General features: G+C 39.5%; 2 long non-coding RNA genes across 9 annotated transcripts; one reads left to right on the forward strand and one right to left on the reverse strand.

The window, feature by feature from the left end:
* The first annotated feature begins 433 nt into the window (after positions 1–433).
* LOC115106288 (uncharacterized) lies at positions 434–1,593 on the forward strand. Its single transcript, XR_003860022.2, has 3 exons — positions 434–677; positions 1,094–1,164; positions 1,513–1,593. It is a non-coding gene; the product is annotated as an uncharacterized LOC115106288 (long non-coding RNA).
* Positions 1,594–5,248: 3,655 nt separating this feature from the next.
* Positions 5,249–14,399, reverse strand: LOC115106697 (uncharacterized). Of its 8 annotated transcripts, none has more exons than XR_010460688.1 (9): positions 13,937–14,399; positions 13,668–13,733; positions 13,144–13,304; positions 11,395–11,512; positions 11,035–11,106; positions 8,876–10,722; positions 7,821–8,743; positions 7,450–7,621; positions 5,249–7,336 (listed from the first exon to the last, which is right to left on the reverse strand). It is a non-coding gene; the product is annotated as an uncharacterized LOC115106697 (long non-coding RNA). The 8 variants fall into 8 exon arrangements; XR_010460691.1 differs by having other exon boundaries at positions 7,821–7,893; positions 8,626–10,722; XR_003860068.2 differs by having other exon boundaries at positions 7,821–9,344; positions 10,670–10,722; positions 13,937–14,398.

Here is a 14,399-nt window from a genome sequence, read left to right on the forward strand (position 1 = left end):
CTGGAAGTCCATCATCATCTTTCAGTCCTGCCTAAAAACCCACCTCTTCACCATGGCCTACCCTTACCTCCCCCTCCACCATTCCCCCACACACCTCTTCTGTTTCACACACTCGTACACACACATACGTGCAACACCTGCTCGCTCACTCACCTGCTTTCCCACTCACATAGTCACACATCGCACCCTTTCCTTGAGCCCTTCTTACCTCTATTTGCCCCGTTTATACCTGGTTCTAACATGCATTATACAGTGGGGAGAACAAGTATTTGATACACTGCAGATTTTGCAGGTTTTCCTAATAACAAAGCATGTAGAGGTCTGTACTTTTTTATCATAGGTACACTTCAACTGTGAGAGACGGAATCTAAAACAAAAATCTAGAAAATCACATTGTATGATTTTTACACCCTCATCCTCAATACAGGTTGAACCCCCGATATCCCCCACCACCCAGGAGACCAGCTACACCCTCATCCTCAACCAGGGTAAACCCCTGATATCCCCCACCACCCAGGAGACCAGCTTCACCCACACCAAACCAAAGAAGACGGGGAGAAAGTCCTGTCTCCCTGTCACCCTCAAAAAACCCTCCAACTCGCAGAGCATGACACAGTCAACCCCATCCAACCCCATCATACCCCGACCAAGGAAGAGGAAATATGACATGCAAAAAGGTAAATTAGTATCTAACTTATATTGACATCATTAACATTTATGAATAAACAATCATTTCAATTATGTTTTTAATACATGTATGAAACCATTCCAGTGATTGATGGTCCCCTACTTTTCAGGAGGCAGGCATACTGTACACTCTTAGAAAGAAGGGTTCCAAAAGGGTTCTTCGGCTGTCCCCAAAGGAGAACCCTTTTTGGTTCCAGGTAGAACTCTGTTGGATTTTACATGGAACCAAAAGGGTTCTATCCAGAACCAAAAAGCGTTCTCCTATGGTGACAGCCAAATAACCATTTATAAGAGTGTAATCTTAAGGCTAGGCATAGATGTAAAATGAATAATGCAATTGACTGTCCTGCTAACTTTATTCATGTTCTGGTGGGTGGTGATTAAATATATTAATGCATTATTTCAGAGTGTCCAGTGTATCCGGGGCAAACGACTTTCCCTATTCTCAAGATTCTTGCCAATAGACCTTCAAAGGAGGTAAATCTGCAGAACATTGACATCCTAGTGCAACACCAATTGTAGTTAACTTGCAGTGCATAGACCTTGTAGTTAAAGTGGCAATATGTAACTTTCTGGGTGGCCCGACCAAATTCACATAGAAATGTTAGTTACAGATCATCATTCTACTTGAAAGCAAGTCTAAGAAGCGGTAGATCTGTCCTACAGTGTGTGTTATTTCTATGCTTCCCGTTATTGAGTCTTTTACTTTGGTTTCTCTACAACCGCTTCAAACAGCTGATATTAGCTACCATGACATTGTGGAGCGATTTCTGCATAGTGCAGCTTTAAAATAAAACAGACATTTCTATTTGTTTCATAATAAAGGGTCAGGAGCAGAAAGTGAGGTGGAAGCCATGCTCTGGATGGTATGTTTACTTCAACTAATCTCCTAGAATGTATTGAGGATATACTGTACACTCAACACCATATGTATTGAGTATATACTGAACACTCTACACCATATGTATTGAGGATATACTGTACACTCAACATCATATGTATTTGCACAGTGAAGTTAAAATGTACAATTTAACTTTAAACTCCAGCAATTTGGATTTGAAATCAAATGTTTCATATGAGGCGATAGTACAGGTCACCTTTTCACAATATAGAGAGGAAATCGTTTTACGTATATAGTCCCCCCAATTTGAAGAAGCCATATGTATTTGGACAAACGTGTGGAAAACAGGCTTTTAGGCCAGAAAGTATATTCCTTTGCAGTTTTTTTTCAGTACTAACTCCAGCGCCTTGTTGCATGCAAGATGCATGATTAGATTTGTGATGAGAATGTTGCATTTTGGGACAGCAATTTTGGCCAACTGACGATGAACTTCGCAATTCATATCGAAGTTTATTATAGGCCCATAGGCTAGGCGCAGCTAGGCTATATATTATAATACACAGGCCTACGTGTAAATCAACAGAATATATATACAGTATATATAATGCTATTACATATATTACTTTACCTGCAGTAAATATGTTGGATATAGGCCTACCCCTGAGTTATATTGGCATGCAACATGTTTAGCGCATAAAGGCAGACCGTCTATCTGCTCGGTCTCTAGGCTAGTTGTCCACGGAAAATATTTAATGAAGGTGAAAGGCAAATAATTTCACAACTGCTTTTTTTGAATAGGCAGTGAGAGTTAATTTTCATCATTGTTGCTTAACAGGAATATGATGTGCCGAGGACCATGGCAATAGAGGTGCGGTTATGTGGCCATGTGGGTCATGGGTATCGGGGTTGAAAGGCCACATATAGACTGTTGAATGTCTATTTTTGAACTTCTAGAAGCGTCAATATCGATGTAACAATGTTTATATAAGTATTTCTATACATACACTTTTCTGCCATGAACCTTTATACACCCCTCGGAAACCTTTGGAAGAGTTCAACTCTCATCATAGAGTCCCCCCCCCACCCCAAACAAATTATATATTTTTTTGTTAGCTTAGATTTATGGCTTGGCACAAATAATCCTATGCATGAATTAAACATAATTATGCAATCCCATACCCCTGGTGGCCATCGAGTGCTCAGTAGCACCACCAACAGTTGACTTTTCCCCAAACTTTTATGATTTTTTAATCAACAATCGATAAACATATCCGAACGTTATTTGACATGAAGGTTTAGTAAGGGGTCCTTATTAAATCAAAAGAATCGCACATGTCAAACTTAAATAGTTATGATGAAAAACACATTTCAGAAAGTGCACTACTTCAGACATTGAATTGGCATGTGTTGTTGCAGTACAGCGTTATGCATGTCCTAATGAATGTACAGATCATTCTACACATCAATTAGAATGATATTGGTCGAAGATATTGATTAAAAACAAACTGGTTAGGGTTAGTAAAAAAAACTACAAAATGGCGCCACATTTGTAGTTCACAACTTTTCCGGTTTCTGTAGTAACATAAGAATTTATCCGTTACATCAATTATTTAATAGAATCCGACAATGTTTACGACATTCAAATTAATGTAGCATTGCGCAAGAATCATTTGAATAGTTTAAAAATGTAATCAGAAAATTTAGAAACATAGTCTATTACGTCACGGGCATTGCGACGTACATGAACTCTGAGGGATTGAGGTGCCAAGATGGCGGCTTGAACAGACGCTTTTTTTACCGAGCTCCGTACCAAACTTCAGAAAGATTGTGAAAAAAACAAGTTTACAGTCATTACCATTTTTATTTGTTCAAGATATAAGACCTTTCCTGTGACTGGAATAATAATTGGATCATTTATTTTGGCATGTCCAGGCAAAGTCGTGACAAAAAAAGACAGGAAGAAGTTAGCCGTTCTATTGCTAATCAACGAGAGAAACGTGCTTATAGACAACTGCCACAACTACGCTTGGCCTATGGATAATATCATGCTTTCAATGCTGCTGAAGATGACAAATTCCCCTCTTTACCTGTTACTCCGTGCAAACCTCCACCCTCCAAAAAACCCAACATGAACTCTGACATCGTGGCTATCCTCTCCTTACTCATCAACTCCAGGTGTGACGCCATTGAGAAAATGGTAGGCGCGAACACCATGGTTATCGAAGGCTTGAAAAAGACTGGAGTTTGCATGTGGTGAAATCAAGGATGTGAAAACGAGAGTGGCAAAAGCTGAAAAAGGGTGGAAAAGAATAACAATGTCTACCATAGACGTCTCACTGATCTGGAACAATACACAATAAAATGGAACCTGAGACTCTACGGTTTGCCAGAGGTGGAGAATGAAGATGTGCGAGGAGCGGCTATCCGCATCTGCCAAGAAGTTTTGCCTGCAGAGAAGAACAAAGTTGGTGATACCATCAACGTTGTGCATCGCCTCGGCAAGAAACAACAGCAAAATGATTCAAGACCTAGGGGTATCATCGTGCTCTTCACTGCCAGATTCTACAGGGATGTAAGCTGCTAGGATGAACGCCTTCCTTCAGAGCCATGGTATGCATTTTGCCGAGCATCTCAGCCTGGAGGACATAGAAAGAAGGAACAAGTTGTGACCAATGGTCAAGATAGCATGAAATGACAGAAAAGCTGCTTACTTCGTCAGAGGACGAGGCTTCATCAACGGTTCAGAAATCCATATTCCTCCCTAAAATCTCACTAGAAGGAACAGGTTGATGGTTTCAGCCATGGTATTCTCATTTTCCTTATGTTGTTTATCTAACAAGCATCTGGTGACTATTTTTCAGGAATACTCAGGTATTTCAATTTATTAGTTTGTTCTTGTATGACCAGAAGACCTATTTTGTTTACAAACTTACGAAGAAGACTGAAAGCTGTATTTATTTTATGTATACAGTAACTAAGATACTGTTTTAAAGGGCATGCAGGTCTGCTATGACTTTACATGGGTATTGTTCTATTTAGTTATTAATACTTATTTCCAAAAAAGGTCTTAGGAACGTTTATGTAAAACATTTTTTATTCTATTTTTTATGATCAGTTTCATATGCACTTAAAATAGGTACCCTTTTATTTAAATTATTTGTTATTTTATTTCTCAGAATAGTTCCTGATTACACTAAAGAGGGTTTTTAGTCTCTCTTACTACAATAACCCTTGGTTTGGTCTTGAACATAATTTTCAGTTCAGTTGAATTTCAAAGCCGGATAATGTCTAGCTCAAAGGTTATGGAATAAGCTATTTTCACTTTAAATTGGCATAAATGGTGCAGATCTCGGTTCCTTATCATTTACGTTCACTGCTCCTACATCTTTGACTCATCCTACTACAGTTTGGATGCAATCATTGATGAAACACAGTCTGGCTTCATGAGGAACAGACATATTTCTAACAATGTCAGACTAGTATTAGACATACTTGACTACTCAGACCTAATAACTGAGGATGGCTTCATATTATTTTTTAGATTTTTATAAAGCATTTGACACAGTAGAGCATCAGTTTCTCTTCCACTCCCTTGAGACTTGGCTTTAGGGATTTTTTTCTGTAAGGCTATTAAGACACTATGCAAATGGTAACAGCTCTATCAAATTGAAATATGGCACCTCACCTAGATTTGAGTTAAAGAGAGGAATTAGGACAACCTTGCCTATCTCTCCGTACCCGTTTTATTAATCACCCAACTTCTTGCAAATTCTTTAAATAATAGTCCTGTACAAGATATTTCCATAGCTGGTAAAGAAATTATTATAAGCCAGCTGGCAGATTCTACACTTTTTCTGAATGACGCTAACCAAATTCCCATATCGATCAATGTGATACAATCCTTTTCCAAAGCGTCTGGTCTATATCTTAACATTAATAAATGTGAACTCATAGCTGTCAAAGATTGTGTGACACCTTCATATTATGGTATTCCAGTAAAAGAAGAACTTACATATTTAGGCATAGCCATTACAAAAGATCAGAAGTCTAGAGGCTTACAAAATTAACCCTCTTATTAAAAAAACACAGAAGAAGCTAAATCAATGGCTACAGAGGGACTTATCTTTAAAAGGTAGAGTCCTAATAACCAAGGCCGAAGGTATCTCTAGACTAACATATGGCGCTCTATATCTTGACAGTAAAATAAGCAAGGAGATAGACCAGATGCTTTTCAACTTTCTTTGGAGAAACCGTACCCATTACATTAGGAACACTGTTGGAATGAACACTTGACTACTTTAAACATCAATTGGATAAAACAATTTCTAAGACCCACTTCTATCTGGAATTGTATTCCTCATCATGTCTTCTCTACTTTTGGTGGCCTTAACTTCATGTTGTTTTGCAATTATAATATTGACAAAGTTCCAGTGAAACTTTCTGCTTTTCATCAGCAGGTTTTCTTGTCATGGTCCTTAATTTATAAACACAATTTTTCTCCACACAGATATTATATATGGATCACTTCAATCATTCTGTGTCCATACTTTTGATGATTCATTGCGAGTGCCTGTAGATTCTAACCAACATTTTTCAACTAACCGGTTTCATCTGCAGCTGATGGGAGTCAGTTATTGTACTCAAGTACAAGTAAAGCTCCTTGAGAGTAAATAAGTAACTGGTCAAAGTACTCAGTACTAGTTAAGCATTTGTACATCTCATACATAAGGAATCATTGACTTAAAAGCCCATGACTAATGTAGCTCCATCAGGATGCAAACGATTACTTGAAGACAAGGATAACCTTTTCAATTTTTTAAAACTAAACTAATACAATACTAATATAAACTAACAAGCACAGTACATTACAGTTTAACAATGTTTAAATCGGAAATCACCAGGTGAAACAATACATCGTTCTCCCCACAAGTGGTTCTGTAAAAAGCAGAGGGATGGGGATGGAGAAATGTAACCATAGTTTAAACCATGTTTTGCGGCTATAGTCCAGTGGTGTCAATCTCATTCCATGGAGAGTCTAGTGTCTGCTGGTTTTTGTTTTTTCCTTTCAATTAAGACCTAACCAACCAGGTGAGGGGAGTTCCTTACTAATTAGTGACCTTAATTCATCAATTATGGGAGGAGCGCAGACACTCGGCTCACCCGTGGAATGAGTTTTGACACACGCTCGTATGTTTACATTTACTTTGTTTACAAACATTCAAGTAGAAATAATATCTATTTTGGGATCTGATGGGGTACGGCAGGTGAACTATATTCATGAGGCATTTATAAATTATATTCTTAAAGAATCCAAAAGTGGATGTAGCAACTGCAGATTGGCCATTTTAAAGGGGTGCATCGGACCTGGTCATGTAACCGGGCAAAAGCAGTAACAGACGAGCGCCCCTCTCAAATCTGTGCAACATGATCACATTGTCAACAAGGAATAAACATAAAAGTTTATTTTCCATAAAATGTTCAAACTATTTTTCCTTAGGAAGGCAGATAAAGCACATATGCAAAACAAATGGAATCACTTTTTACCCCGTGCAAACTGCACCCACCCAAACGAACACCTTCAGTCTGTGATAGATTCTTCATCATCAGAGCTGTAGTGGATGCTGTCATAGATGTCCTCTTCCAGGAGGTCATCTATGAAGTTATTTTCTAGGAGGGAGGTGTCTTGGCCCATAGCTTTGCTGTATATCAGTTTGACAGAGTCCTGGTGTCTTCTGAGGCTGCTGACTCTCCTCTGAAGCATGGAGAAGAGACCTCTGCTCCCAGCTTCCGACTGATTCAATTGCCAGCCTAACACCAACAATCGTAATGTGTAGGGTAAATACAATGACGTATTCCTTAAGTACAATAGCAATTTACAAGGTGCCAACATCAATTGTACATATTAATGAACGTTCCCCTACTTTGCCTGCTTAGGTCAAGTGCCACATGTGAAGCAAGGTCTTGCACATTCTCCGATTCCCTCTTTAGGCTTTCCCAGTGCTGCTAGACTTCCTTTAGGACAATTAACTCTTCCTCCTTCAGCCGTCTCAGGAGCATCACCCGGTCAAAGGCTACTTTCTTTGTGTAGGTCAGCTGTAAATTCATAAGAATGCAATGTGGATTTGTAACTTTAGCAGTGCTGTCTGTGTTTACGCAACGGAACAAACACGGATAACAAAACATCCATCTCATCAAAACGAAAGGAGAATGGAATTATTTGCTACATTGCATGGCTTTGAAATTAACGAGAAATGAAGTGTGTGCTATTCAATATTCAGGGAATGTAACAAACCTGTCCGACGGTAGAGGTTCTGTTTCCTTTGTTTGATGCTAAGAAACAGGACTTCAATTGTTCTCTGTAGTACCTGCGGACCGTCCCATGTTCTCATTTGTTTCCTCTTAAATACAGTACATCTATAAATTAACAACGCATCTCCAACGCTGAGAAGTTGCACTCACTTCCTGGAGGAACATGGAGCCTGTGAAGGTTTCTGTAACAAATGACTTGTTATGTGGGCGGTGAATGAACCCCAACCTGGATAACCAGGGAATGTTTAGTCTGCCTCCTACCCGTCCGGCTTGATTGCACGTGTCGGTGGAATACATCCTCTGAGGGTTAGCTCTCAGAGTCATTGGAGTACACAAGCCTCTCCACTACGTCAAGGTGACAGTCCAGGAGAGTTACATTTAGGATTATTTATATTTTGTATTCATTTACCTGTATTATCCCATTTCTGAACTTCTGTTGTACAGAGTCTCATCGCCTAACACCCAAATCACTCTTAAACTTTGAGAGTCTGGGTCTCCTGGATTTTTGCTGTTGTCTGAGAATTATGACAAACTAAACAGAATAACTAATTGTTTTTAAATTAATTAAATCCATAGATATAATACCTCTAAAATAAATGTATTGATCCACACAATACACCTTCAAGTATCTTCTGGACAATACTCTGTGCAGGTTGTTCTTCTTCCTTCTGTTCTACCCCATAGCCTGGATGGTTAGCATGTCTGTTCTTGCTAGAAATGCCAAATAGAACTCCTTATTCCAGATAAGTATTAACATAGCTGAATATAACCTTAAACAAAATGTTTACCTCCTTTGGACATTTGCTTGGAACAGATTGCAGCCCTCGACAAGAAGCTGTTCCCTTGTTCCACTTCCTCCCCCAGAGTTGTGCCAACTCCTTCCTGATTCCGTCCTCCCCACTTAATCTTAATTTACATTTAAAAAAAAATATAGACTTGATATTGCAATTATGTGAATAACAAACATCTAAATAGGAAGCCTTGTAAAGGACTGAAGCTGGAAATTCTCTTTGAACAGTTTAATAAAGAAAAACTTACCTCTTACCGCATTTCAAACGATGTGCCTTTGCATGCATGACAGAAAGAAGTGGCTTCATGTTTAGAAGAGTGGCGAGCTCTGGACAATGAAGGGCAACTTTGGTCAGGTATGGCCAAAATTTGCAGATCACATACACATGAATTGTATGTTCCTGCTGCCAGACAATTCCTTCTGCAAGAACAGTGGGGACGCAAATATCTCTCCACGCATCATGTTGAGGCTCCTTAGAAGTATTCCATGGCGAGAGACGGCTACTTCGAGTCCCTCTTCATCAAGTTTGTCGTTTGTTTTCCTTGATGACTCTTTAGCTGCTGTCCACTGGGATGCTCCACATACTCCTTTTCCATAACCTTACTCCAACTGTGTGATGCACCAGGCACAGCAGGATTTGAACACTCAAGGGTCTTCTAAGTCAGCTAGGAGGATGTTCATTTCTCTATGAAGTATTGCTTTTTTGAAAACACAAAACTGGGAAAAGGATTAAAGTAAGAATATGATATAATTAATCTATTAAAACGCATATTGGGCTGTCAGTAGGTGACAGCAAATATATCTATGCACAATCTATGGTGTGACAAGCCAAAAGCCTCAGCTTTGATTCTACAGTAAATTCAATTACAGGGCAGACCAAAATGTTGAGTAAAGTCTAAATTGGAATATCACACAATAGAACTTGATCCCATCATCGAAAATAAATTCTGAATGTTCTTAAAACAGCAACAACACACTGAGTACAAAACATTATCTTTCCCTGACAGACTGACCAGGTGAAAGCTATGATCCCTTATTGATGTCACCTGTTAAATCCACCTGAGTGTAGATAAAGGGGAGGAGACAGATTAAAGGAGGATGTTTAAGCCTTGAGACAATTGAGACATGGATTGTGTATGTGTGCCATTCAGAGGGTGACTGGGCAAGACAAAATATTTAAGTGCCTTTGAAAGGCGTATGGTAGTAGGTGCCAGGTCCAACGGTTTGTGTCAAGAACTGCAACGCTGCTGGGTTTTTCACGATCCACATTTAATCGTGTGTATTAAGAATGGTCCACCACCCAAAGGACATCCAGCCAAATTGACAACTGTGGGAAGCATTTGAGTCAACATGGGCCAGCGGCTGTTCTGAGCGCAAAAGGGAGTGCAACTCAATATTAGGAATATGTTGTACACTCAGTGTATTTTGACTACAGCGTAAACTCTCCTCAAAGACAAATGCTTCCAGCTTCCACAATTACAGACAGTGGTTACAAAAATGAACGACACTGTGTAAACATTACAATAGTGGATTTGAATTAATTCAACTAAGACTAATTCCATAATGTGGAATGGCAGATTGCTTCATATTAAAGGAAATGTGGAGTAAAAATCTCTGCCAGGATATTGTTGTTGCACTCCCCTACAGAAGTATTTGGACAGTGATGCTAAAATGTTGAATTCGTCTCTATACTCCAGCATTTTCAATTGCTTTGTCGAGAAGCTACCTGCAAGTAAGAATTTCGTTGGATCGTGTTACATACGTATCCTGTACACACGACTAATAAAACTTGCAACTAGACATATAAAGTGCTTTCATTTCGAACCGGTAAATCAGAAAAGTCTGAAAATATCCCTGAAATAAAAGGTGACATTCTGTACTGTAACCTCATCAAACATTTGATCTCAAAACCGAAATTCTGGAGACTTGAGACACATTTAAAAATGTTGCATCACTGTCAAAATAAAGATGTCGTGCAGTATAATTCAGTAACACCAAGATGGACCCCAATTTTGAAAGTAAAACAATATTAACATGCCTACTTCTTCATCAATGTTTAAAACTGGAGTGGATTCCAACCCACTGGTCCTTGTCTCTAAAATAAGATAGGCAAAAAAGGAAAGGATTAGACTTAAAGGGGCATTCAGAAGTTGATAAAGCCATTTTTGGATTTATATGAATGATATATGGTTAAAACTATTATTTTAATAACATTGATGGTAAGTTATTGCAATACTAGCTCTGTCAATAAATTGAAAGTGGTTACATTTCACCAACCCCATCACTCAAAAACAGGGGAGGGGAGTGTGCTTTGTTATTGTTTCAACTACCAATTACAGATTTAATTACAAGGCCACTGAATAACAAGGAATTGTGTAGATTAATATATACAATCGCTCATCAATACCTGATTATTCCTCCTCAGTGACTGGTCCAGAAGGTTGCACTAGTCTGGCTCTTGATGTACTGGCCCTTGGAGCTGAAAAAAAAAAAGATAATAAAAAGCTTTTTAATACAAAAGATTTGCTGGAGTTTCTGACTCTCCTTTCGTTAAATATGTATTTTCATCAGAGACAGACAACAGTTAGAGACAGGGAAAGATGGGATCAGACCTGCATATAATATATTATGTGCTATGGGTAGATGGTACTAGACCGGCCTATGGCACAGCAACAAACCTTTGATATGCTATGATACAGTATGTTTGAAAGGAAAAAGTCACATCAGTGACCAATAAAATTAAACACCTAGACGGGATGAAATTTACCAACAGAAGTGGATGTAGTTGCCTTCCTGGTTTGAGGAACAATCTGTCCTCTCTCATCCCTTTGTCTCCATCTGAACCTAATCCCTGGAGGCTTGTTTGTCTTTTTCTTCTTATTTTCCTAAAAAAGTGCATTTCAATTATCATGGCTGGCCCACTAATAAAAGTCTCCCACAAGCATGGCTTGCTTGTGCACATATGGAGCACAAGCAATAATTTTATTTTCACATAAGGTGAAGTGATTTGTCAGCTGAGGAAAGGCACCTGCATTAGACCCACGTTCTGGCTCACTCACACAGCTTAAATGTGTAGAAGTTCACACGGATGCTAACAAGTGCACCCTTGTGCCTCATGCTCAATGGGCACTACTCTGGACGGCTCTGACTTAGAATACGTGGACAACTACAAATACCTGGGTGTCTGGTTAGACTGTAAACTCTCCTTCCAGACTCACATTAAGCATCTCCAATCCAAAATTAAATATAGAATTGGCTTCCTATATCGCAACAAAGCATCCTTCACTCATGCTGCCAAACATACCCTCGTAAAACTGACCATCCTACCGATCCTCGACTTCGGTGATGTCATCTATAAAATAGCCTCCAACACTCTACTCAACAAACTGGATGCAGTCTATCACAGTGCCATCCGTTTTGTCACCAAAGCCCCACACACTACCCACCATTGCGACCTGCACGCTCTCGTTGGTTGGCCTTCGCTTCATACTCGTCGCCAAACCCACTGGCTACAGGTTATCTACAAGTCTCTGCTAGGTAAAGCCCCGCCTTATCTCAGCTCACTGGTCACCATAGCAGCACCCACTCGTAGCACGCGCTCCAGCAGGTATATCTCACTGGTCACCCCCAAAGCCAATTCCTCCTTTGGTCGTCTTTCCTTCCAGTTCTCTGCTGCCCAAGACTGGAACGAATTGCAAAAATCTCTGAAGCTGGATACTCACATCTCCCTCACAAGCTTTAAGCAACAGCTGTCAGAGCAGTTTACAGATCACTGCACCTGTACTTAGCCTATCTGTAAAGAGCCCCTCTACCTACCACATCCCCATACTGATATTTATTTATTTAGCTCCTTTGCACCCCAGTATCTCTACCTGCACATTCATCTTCTGCCGATCTACCATTCCAGTGTTTAATTGCTATATTGTAATTACTTCGCCACCATGGCCTATTTATTTCCTTAACTTACCTCATTTGCACTCACTGTATATAGACTTTTTGTTTTCTTTTGTTCTACTGTATTATTGACTGTATGTTTTGTTTATTCCATGTGTAACTCTGTTGTTGTATGTGTCGAATTGCTACGCTTTTATCTTGGCCAGGTCGCAGTTGCAAATGAGAACTTGTTCTCAACTAGCCTACCTGGTTAAATAAAAGGTGAAATAAATAATTAAAAAATATAATTGATGCCCGTGTTCAGGTCATATCACGGAGTCTACGTTTAAATTCACATTTGTGCCAGGTGGGGTCTACTTTGACAAACAATATGCAAAGTGATTTATAGATCAGTCAGTCTGTGTGTGGAGGAGGATGAAGACCTTTAGTGACATACAGGACACGCTATCAATGACATGCAGCTTTTCTCATAGACGGGGGAGGTTACTATGTGAAGGAATGTGTTAGGATTGGAAGTTTTCTCGTTATGTTTCTGTGGTGCTGGGGTTGTGTTGGGAATATTTATGCACGTATGGGAGCTGTAGGGGTTACATTACCGGTAATGTACGACTTGTTACATTACCCGTTCTGGGTTGAGCTCCTCAGCCAGTCTTTTTGCCTCATTAATGGCCTCATCCAGTTGGGCTTGTGGGTCCTTTTCTTGGTTGAGCTCCTCGGCAAGGCGTTCTGCCTTTTTAATAGCCTCATCCAGTTGGTCTTGGGGGTCTTCAGAGGCCATACCATCTCAAAAGAAACATAACGAGAAAACTTCCAATCCTAACACATTCCTTCACATAGTAACCTCCCCCGTCTATGAGAAAAGCTGCATGTCATTGATAGCGTGTGTGTTTTACTATGTCCTGTATGTCACTAAAGGTCTTCATCCTCCTCCACACACAGACTGACTGATCTATAAATCACTTTGCATAACAAATACATATCTATTATCACGCAGATCAGTCAGTCTTTGCCAACAATGCACTATTAGTCTGTCACTTCCTTGTTCATGTTGTTCTATGGCATGTGTGCAACTCCAGTCCTTAAAGGCTACAGTGTCTACAAGTTTTGATCAATTTAGATCATTGACTAGTTAGGCCCAACTCTCACCTGATTGTCTGTCTTAACAGGATTTCATCAACTCCTTTACGTCCCTCCTAGGGTCCCTCTCACCTTCTTCAAATGAGAAGTCGCAAGATGAATACAGATTAAGTGACAATGTGTATTTCTTTGAAGATGCAAAGAGGAAAAAGGGGAATATATAGCCTAATGTATAGGTGGCTAAAATAATAAGTGAGAATGATATCCAAATATACGCAAGTAAATGCAACAAAAATATCAAAACATTCTATGTTGTGTATGCAACTTTCTTTATTCACCTTAGTTACGTAACCTTCCTTACTGGTTTAACACGTTTTTTTTTTTTACCAAACACTTTAACAAACACAAAACAAATGTGTATGTATGCTGTATTTCTGACAAGGGACGAACTGGCGACCTACTTGTTATCTGCCCTAGGTCGATGTGTGGGCGAAAAATCTATAAACAACAAATGTCACATGGCCGAATGTCATGTAACCATTCTTGTTCTTGTAACATTCCGGTAGGCTACTTTCCGGTGTTTTTCCGCAAGTCACAGGTCGACGCAGGTATCGCACATGATTGATCGTTCTCATAACCGTAGGTGCAGCCACGTTGAAATACGAAAGCATTCTAGCTATTTCGCACTGACGGTAATTTGAACACAAGAAAGTTTCTTGTGAAAAGGTGCTTACACTCAGAGCCATGTGTTTACACTCAGCCACCCTAGCCTTAGTACGGGTTAACGTTTTGGTAATTTTG

This window comes from Oncorhynchus nerka, linkage group LG23 (assembly GCF_034236695.1).
Source record: "Oncorhynchus nerka isolate Pitt River linkage group LG23, Oner_Uvic_2.0, whole genome shotgun sequence".
Taxonomy (NCBI): Eukaryota; Metazoa; Chordata; class Actinopteri; order Salmoniformes; family Salmonidae; genus Oncorhynchus; species Oncorhynchus nerka.